Source organism: Octopus sinensis, linkage group LG28 (genome assembly GCF_006345805.1).
Source record: "Octopus sinensis linkage group LG28, ASM634580v1, whole genome shotgun sequence".
NCBI lineage: Eukaryota > Metazoa > Mollusca > Cephalopoda > Octopoda > Octopodidae > Octopus > Octopus sinensis.
Genome location: NC_043024.1, coordinates 12079479 through 12086978, shown reverse-complemented (window position 1 = coordinate 12086978; position 7500 = coordinate 12079479). Strand labels below are relative to the sequence as shown.

The window sequence follows — 7500 nt, the reverse complement described above, 5'->3', positions numbered from 1 at the left end:
ATAAACACACCAGCATCGGTTGTCAAGCAATGCTAGGCGGACAAACACTGACACACAAACACACACATGCATATATATATATATATGTATATACATATATACGACGGGCTTCTTTCAGTTTCCGTCTACAAAATCCACTCACAAAGCTTTGGTCGGCCCGAGGCTATAGTAGAAGACACTTGCCCAAGGTGCCACGCAGTGGGACTGAACCCGGAACCATGTGGTTGGTAAACAAGCTACTTACCCCACAGCCACTTGCCCAAGGTGCCACGCAGTGGGACTGAACCCGGAACCATGTGGCTGGTAAACAAGCTACTTACCACACAGCCACTCCTGTGCCTACTAATTTAGTAGGCGTGAATGTGAACAGTTTGGTCAGCTATAGACGCGGACGTGTGTGTTTCTCAAGGGTGGGCTCATCAGTCACCAGTAAGTTCACAAGTGTAAAGTATACTCATGTCTGAGTGCACAATGTGCTTAATGGTCTGCGATGGTCTTCCTCGCTCACAAAGGGGACAGCCATCATCATCATGAATAGACATATCCTCAATCAAAACTTTGGCAGATATGGACTTAGAGGAATGCATATAAGTGGACACTTTTCCTCACCAGAAACCGTTTGTATAAGTTGAAATTTCCGGAATAATTTTTTAATCGTGGAATCAGTAAAATAAGTAAGATCATATCATTTTGTGTGTGTGTGTGAGTGTGCGTCTATGTCTGTGTCTGTGTGCGTGTGCGCGCGCGTAAAGAGAGAGAGAGACAGACAGATAGATCGACAGATTGACAAAGAAAAGAAAAGAGAGAAAGTGAGGGGAGAGTGAGCTGTGTTGTAAGAATGGTAAAAGTAGGTCACAGGAATTGCACGTCATCAAGGTTCTTTTCCGTGGCATTGACATAATTCTTGAAAGCTTCCCAAAGAAATCTCTCGCCTGCTCCGACACCACATCCATACGAATACATATACGGACCACACTTACAGACCTCAACGCACATGCACATACATACATACATACATACATACATACATACATACATACATACATACATACATGCAAACATACATACATACATACACTCTTTCGAAACTCAACCTCTTCCCTATGTACGTGCGTGCGCACGAGTGTGGGTGTATGCGTGCGAGTGTATACATGTGTCTATGAGCTCGGGCGTGGGCGTATACGTATATATTCACAAGCATTTTTCTTTATTATTTAAGAAAATATATAACAAAATTGGTTGGAAGGAACCGTCGAGCGTCAGTGGTGTAACGGTTAGCATGGTTGCCTTCCAAGCAGTCGATCCGGGTTCGACTCCCTGCTGACGCATTTCTTTTTAATTTAATAGTTTAATTTTTTTTTTTTGTACTTTCCTCTGAAATCAGTAATTCTTACACGATTTCAATGAAGATCCTCCATCTTACACTTTTTCAGTCATTTCTATGGAATTCTATTTTTCGAAGCGCTGAATTGCGAGGTCGTAAACAAACCTACACCGATGTCAAACGTTGAGGATAGCAAACGCAAATATAAAGATGCACACACACACACACACACACACACACATACATGTCGGGCTTCAGTACAGTTTCTCTACCAATGCTGAGTAGCGGGTTTTCAAAGCCTCATATACTCGTTGCTGTTGTTTTGCATAAAGTTTAGCGTTCCCAGCATGGCCATCTAGGAGAAGCTCAAAGTGCTACACCAGTTTGAAATTCCACCAAACACACAAACATGACCTTCTCTTCAAACTGCCTTTGTTTGACAACAGATACTGAAGCCTGGCCGGAATGAACCACTGATTTCTCTTATTAGGATTACGAAAATAGATCCATTTTTCATCTGCAGTTACAGTTCGACGCCCAAAACTGACATCTGGACGATTTGGCCAGAGTTGTTAACAAACGTCTAAACGTCTTTGAAGCTGGTCATTAGTCAGTTCATGAAGGGCTTCTCGACAACGTCGGTTCCCAAGGCTGAGCTTATAAAGATGTCATTTGATGGTTCTTCATGAAGGGCTTCAGTATAATTATATCTGAGTGCACAATATGCTTAATGGGTCATCGATGGTCTTCCTCGCTCACAAAGGGGGCAGCCATCATCATTATGAATATACATGTCCTCAATCAAAACTTTGGCAGATATGGACTTAGAAGAATGCATATAAGTGGACACTTTTCCTCACCAGAAACCGTTTGTATAAGTTGAAATTTCCGGAAAAAATTTTAATCGTGGAATCAGTAAAATAATTAAGATCATATTATTTTGTGTGTGTGTGTGTCTGTGTCTATGTCTGTGTGCGTGTGCGCGCGTAGAGAGAGAGAGAGAGAGAGAGAGAGAGAGAGAAGGAGAGACAGATTGACAGAGAAAAGCAAAGAGAGAAAGTGAGGGTAGAGTGAGGTGTATTGTAAGAATGGTAAAAGTAGTCACAAGAATTGCACGTCATCAAAGTTCTTTTCCGTGGCATTGACATAATTCTTGAAAGTTCCCAAAGAAGTCTCTCGCCTGCTCCGACACCACACGCATACGAATACATAAACGGAGCACACATACAGACCTCAACGCACATGCACACATACACATACATACATACACATACATACATACATACATACATACATACACTCTCGAAACTCAACCTCTTCCCTATGTACGGCGTGCGCACGAGTGTGGGTGTATGCGTGCGAGTGTATACATGTGTCTATGAGCTCGGGCGTGGGCGTATACGATATATATCACAAGCATTTTTCTTTATTATTTAAGAAAATATATAACAAAATTGGTTGGAAGGAACCGTCGAGCGTCAGTGTGGTAACGGGTAGCATGGTTGCCTTCCAAGCCGTCGATCAGGGTTCGACTCCCGGCTGACGCATTTCTTTTTAATTTAATTAGTTAATTTTTTGTAACTTTCCTCTGAAATCAGTAATTCTGTACACGATTTCAATGAAATATCCTCCATCTTACACTTATTTCAGTCATTTCTATGGAATTTATTTTTCGAAGCGCTGATGGCGAGGTCGTAAACCAACCTACACGATTGTCAACGTTGGAGGATAGCAAACGCAAATATAAAGATGCACACACCACACCACACACACACACATACATGTCGGGCTTCAGTACAGTTTCTCTACCAATGCTGAGTAGCGGGTTTTCAAAGCCTCATATACTCGTTGCTGTTGTTGCATAAAGTTTAGCGTTCCCAGCATGCCATCTAGGAGAAGCTCAAAGTGACTACACCAGTTTGAAATTCCACCAAACACAAACATGACCTTCTCTTCAAACTGCCTGTGTTTGACAACAGATACTGAAGCCTGGCCGGAATGAACCACTGATTTCTCTTATTAGGATTACGAAAATAGATCCATTTTTCATCTGCAGTTACAGTTCGACGCCCAAAACTGACATCTGGACGATTTGGCCAGAGTTGTTAACAAACGTCTAAACGTCTTTGAAGTGGTCATTAGTCAGTTCATGAAGGGCTTCTCGACAACGTCGGTTCCCAAGGCTGAGCTTATAAAGATGTCATTTGATGGTTCTTCATGAAGGGCTTCAGTATATTATATCTGAGTGCACAATATGCTTAATGGGTCATCGATGGTCTTCCTCGCTCACAAAGGGGGCAGCCATCATCATTATGAATATACATGTCCTCAATCAAAACTTTGGCAGATATGGACTTAGAAGAATGCATATAAGTGGACACTTTTCCTCACCAGAAACCGTTTGTATAAGTTGAAATTTCCGGAAAAAAATTTTAATCGTGGAATCAGTAAAATAATTAAGATCATATTATTTTGTGTGTGTGTGTGTCTGTGTCTATGTCTGTGTGCGTGTGCGCGCGTAGAGAGAGAGAGAGAGAGAGAGAGAGAGAGAGAAGGAGAGACAGATTGACAGAGAAAAGCAAAGAGAGAAAGTGAGGGTAGAGTGAGGTGTATTGTAAGAATGGTAAAAGTAGGTCACAAGAATTGCACGTCATCAAAGTTCTTTTCCGTGGCATTGACATAATTCTTGAAAGTTTCCCAAAGAAGTCTCTCGCCTGCTCCGACACCACACGCATACGAATACATAAACGGAGCACACATACAGACCTCAACGCACATGCACACATACATACATACATACATACACATACATACATACATACATACATACATACACTCTTTCGAAACTCAACCTCTTCCCTATGGACGTGCGTGTGTATATGCGTGCGAGTGTATACATGTGTTTATGAGAGCGGGTGTGGGCGTGTACATATATATTCACAAGCATTTTTCTTTATTATTTAAGAAAATATATACCAAAATTGGTTGAAAGGAACCACCGAGCGTCAGTGGTGTAACGGTTAGCATGGTTGCCTTCCAAGCAGTCGATCCGGGTTCGACTCCCGGCTGACGCATTTCTTTTTAATTTAATTAGTTAATTTTTTGTAACTTTCCTCTGAAATCAGTAATTCTGTACACAATTTCAATGAAATATCCTCCATCTTACACTTATTTCAGTCATTTCTATGGAATTCTATTTTTCGAAGCGCTGAATTGCGAGGTCGTAAACAAACTTACACCGAATGTCAAACGGTGGAGGATAGCAAACGCAAATATAAAGATGCAACAGTCACGCACACACACACGCACAAGCACGCCACGACACATGCACACACACACACACACATGCACACACACACACACATGTCGGGCTTCAGTACAGTTTTCCTACCAATGATGAGTAGCGGATTTTCAAAGCATCATATACTCGCTGCAGTTGTTTTGCATAAAGTTTAGCGTTCCCAACACGGCCATCTAGGAGAAGCTCAAAGTGCTACACCAAATTGAAATTCCACCAAACATAAACAGGACCTTCAGTTCAAACTGCCCTTGTTTGATAACAGATTCTGAAGCCTGGCCGGAATGAGACCTCTGATTTCTCTTATTAAGATTACGAAAATAGATCCATTTTTCATCTGTAGTTACAGTTCAACGCCCAAAACTGACATCTGGAGGAATTGGCCAGAGATGTTTACAAACGTCCAAACGTCTTTGAAGATGGTCATTGGTCAATTCATGAAGGGCTTCTCGACAGCGTCTGTCCACAAAGCTGATTTATAAAGATGTCATTCGATGGTGCTTCGTGAAGGCCTTCAGTATAATTATGTCTGAGTGCACAATGTGCTTTATGGTCAGCGATGGTCTTCCTCGCTCACAAAGGGGACAGCCATCATCATCATGAATATACATGTCCTCAATCAAAACTTTGGCAGATATGGACTTAGAAGAATGCATATAAGTGGACACTTTTCCTCACCAGAAACCGTTTGTCTAAGTGGAAATTTCCGGAATGATATTTTAATCGTGGAATCAGTAAAATAAGTAAGATCATATTATTTTGTGTGTGTGTCTCTGTGTGAGGTGTATGTCTGTGTCTGTGTGCGTGTGCGCGCGCATGGAGAGAGAGAGAGAGAGACAGACAGACAGACAGATCGACAGATTGACAGAGAAAAGAAAAGAGAGAAAGTGAGGGAAGAAGGAGCTGTGTTGTAAGAATGGTAAAAGTAGGTCACAAGAATTGCACGTCATCAAGGTTCTTTTCCGTGGCATTGACATAATTCTTGAAAGCTTCCCAAAGAAATCTCTCGCCTGCTCCGACACCACATCCATACGAATACATACATACATACACACACTCTTTCAAAACTCAACCTCTTCCATATGGACGTGCGTGCACGCGCGTGTGTATATATGCGTGCGAGTGTATACACGTCTTTATGAGCGTGGGTGTGGGCGTGTACGTATATATTCACAAGCATTTTTCTTTATTATTTAAGAAAATATATAACAAAATTGGTTGAACGGAACCACAGAGCGTCAGTGGTGTAACGGTTAGCATGGTTGCCTTCCAAGCAGTCGATCCGGGTTCGACTCCCGGCTGACGCATTTCTTTTTAATTTAATTAGTTAATTTTTTGTAACTTTCCTCTGAAATCAATAATTCTGTACACAATTTCAATGAAATATCCTCCATCTTACACTTATTTCAGTCATTTCTATGGAATTCTATTTTTCGAAGCGCTGAATTGCGAGGTCGTAAACAAACCTACACCGATTGTCAAACGGTGGAGGATAGCAAACGCAAATATAAAGATGCACACACACACACACATACACACACACACACACACACACACACATGTCGGGCTTCCGAACAGTTTCTCAACCAATGATGAGTAGCGGATTTTCAAAGCATCATATACTCGCTGCTGTTGTTTTGCATAAAGTTTAGCGTTCCCAGCATGGCCATCTAGGAGAAGCTCAAAGTGCTACCCCAAATTGAAATTCCACCAAACACACAAACATGACCTTCTGTTCAAACTGCCCTTGTTTGACAACAGATTCTGAAGCCTGGCCGGAATGAGACCCCTGATTTCTCTTATTAGGATTACGAAAATAGATCCATTTTTCATCTCCAGTTACAGTTCGACGCCCAAAACTGACATCTGGACGATTTGGCCAGAGTTGTTAACAAACGTCTAAACGTCTTTGAAGATGGTCATTGGTCAGTTCATGAAGGGCTTCTCGACAACGTCGGTTCCCAAGGCTGAGCTTATAAAGATGTCATTTGATGGTTCTTCATGAAGGGCTTCAGTATAATTATATCTGAGTGCACAATGTGCTTAATGAGTCAGCGATGGTCTTCCTCGCTCACAAAGGCGGCAGCCATCATCATTATGAATATACATGTCCTCAATCAAAACTTTGGCAGATATGGACTTAGAAGAATGCATATAAGTGGACACTTTTCCTCACCAGAAACCGTTTGTATAAGTTGAAATTTCCGGAAAAAATTTTTAATCGTGGAATCAGTAAAATAAGTAAGATCATATTATTTATTTCTTTACTACCCACAAGGGGCTAAACACAGAGGGGAAAAACAAGGACAGACAAACGGATTAAGTCGATTATATCGACCCCAGTGCGTAACTGGTACTTAATTTATCGACCCCGAAAACGATGAAAGGCAAAGTCGACCTCTCATTATTTTGTGTGTGTGTGAGTGTGCGTCTATATCTGTGTCTGTGTGCGTGTGCGCGCGCGTAAAGAGAGAGAGAGAGAGAGAGAGAGAGACAGCCAGACAGACGGATCGACAGATTGACAGAGAAAAGCAAAGAGAGAAAGTGAGGGGAGAAAGTGAGGTGTATTGTAAGAATGGTAAAAGTAGGTCACAAGAATTGCACGTCATCAAGGTTCCTTTCCATGGAAGGACATAATTCTTGAAAGCTTCCCAAAGAAATCTCTCGCCTGCTCCGACACCACACGCAGACGAATATATATACAGACCACACATACAGACCTCAACGCACACGCACATACATACATACATACACTCTTTTGAAACTCAACCTCTTCTGTATGGACGTGTATGAGTGCGTTTATGAGCGCGGGCGTGGGCGTATACGTATATATTCACAAGCATTTTTCTTTATTATTTAAGAAAATATATAATAAAAT

General features: G+C 41.6%; 2 non-coding genes across 2 annotated transcripts; both read left to right on the top strand.

Moving 5' to 3' along the window:
- The first annotated feature begins 4326 nt into the window (after positions 1 to 4326).
- Trnag-ucc lies at positions 4327 to 4398 on the top strand. The gene has a single exon. It is a non-coding gene; the product is annotated as a tRNA-Gly (tRNA).
- Positions 4399 to 5857: 1459 nt separating this feature from the next.
- Trnag-ucc lies at positions 5858 to 5929 on the top strand. Its single transcript has one exon. It is a non-coding gene; the product is annotated as a tRNA-Gly (tRNA).
- Positions 5930 to 7500: the final 1571 nt, after the last annotated feature.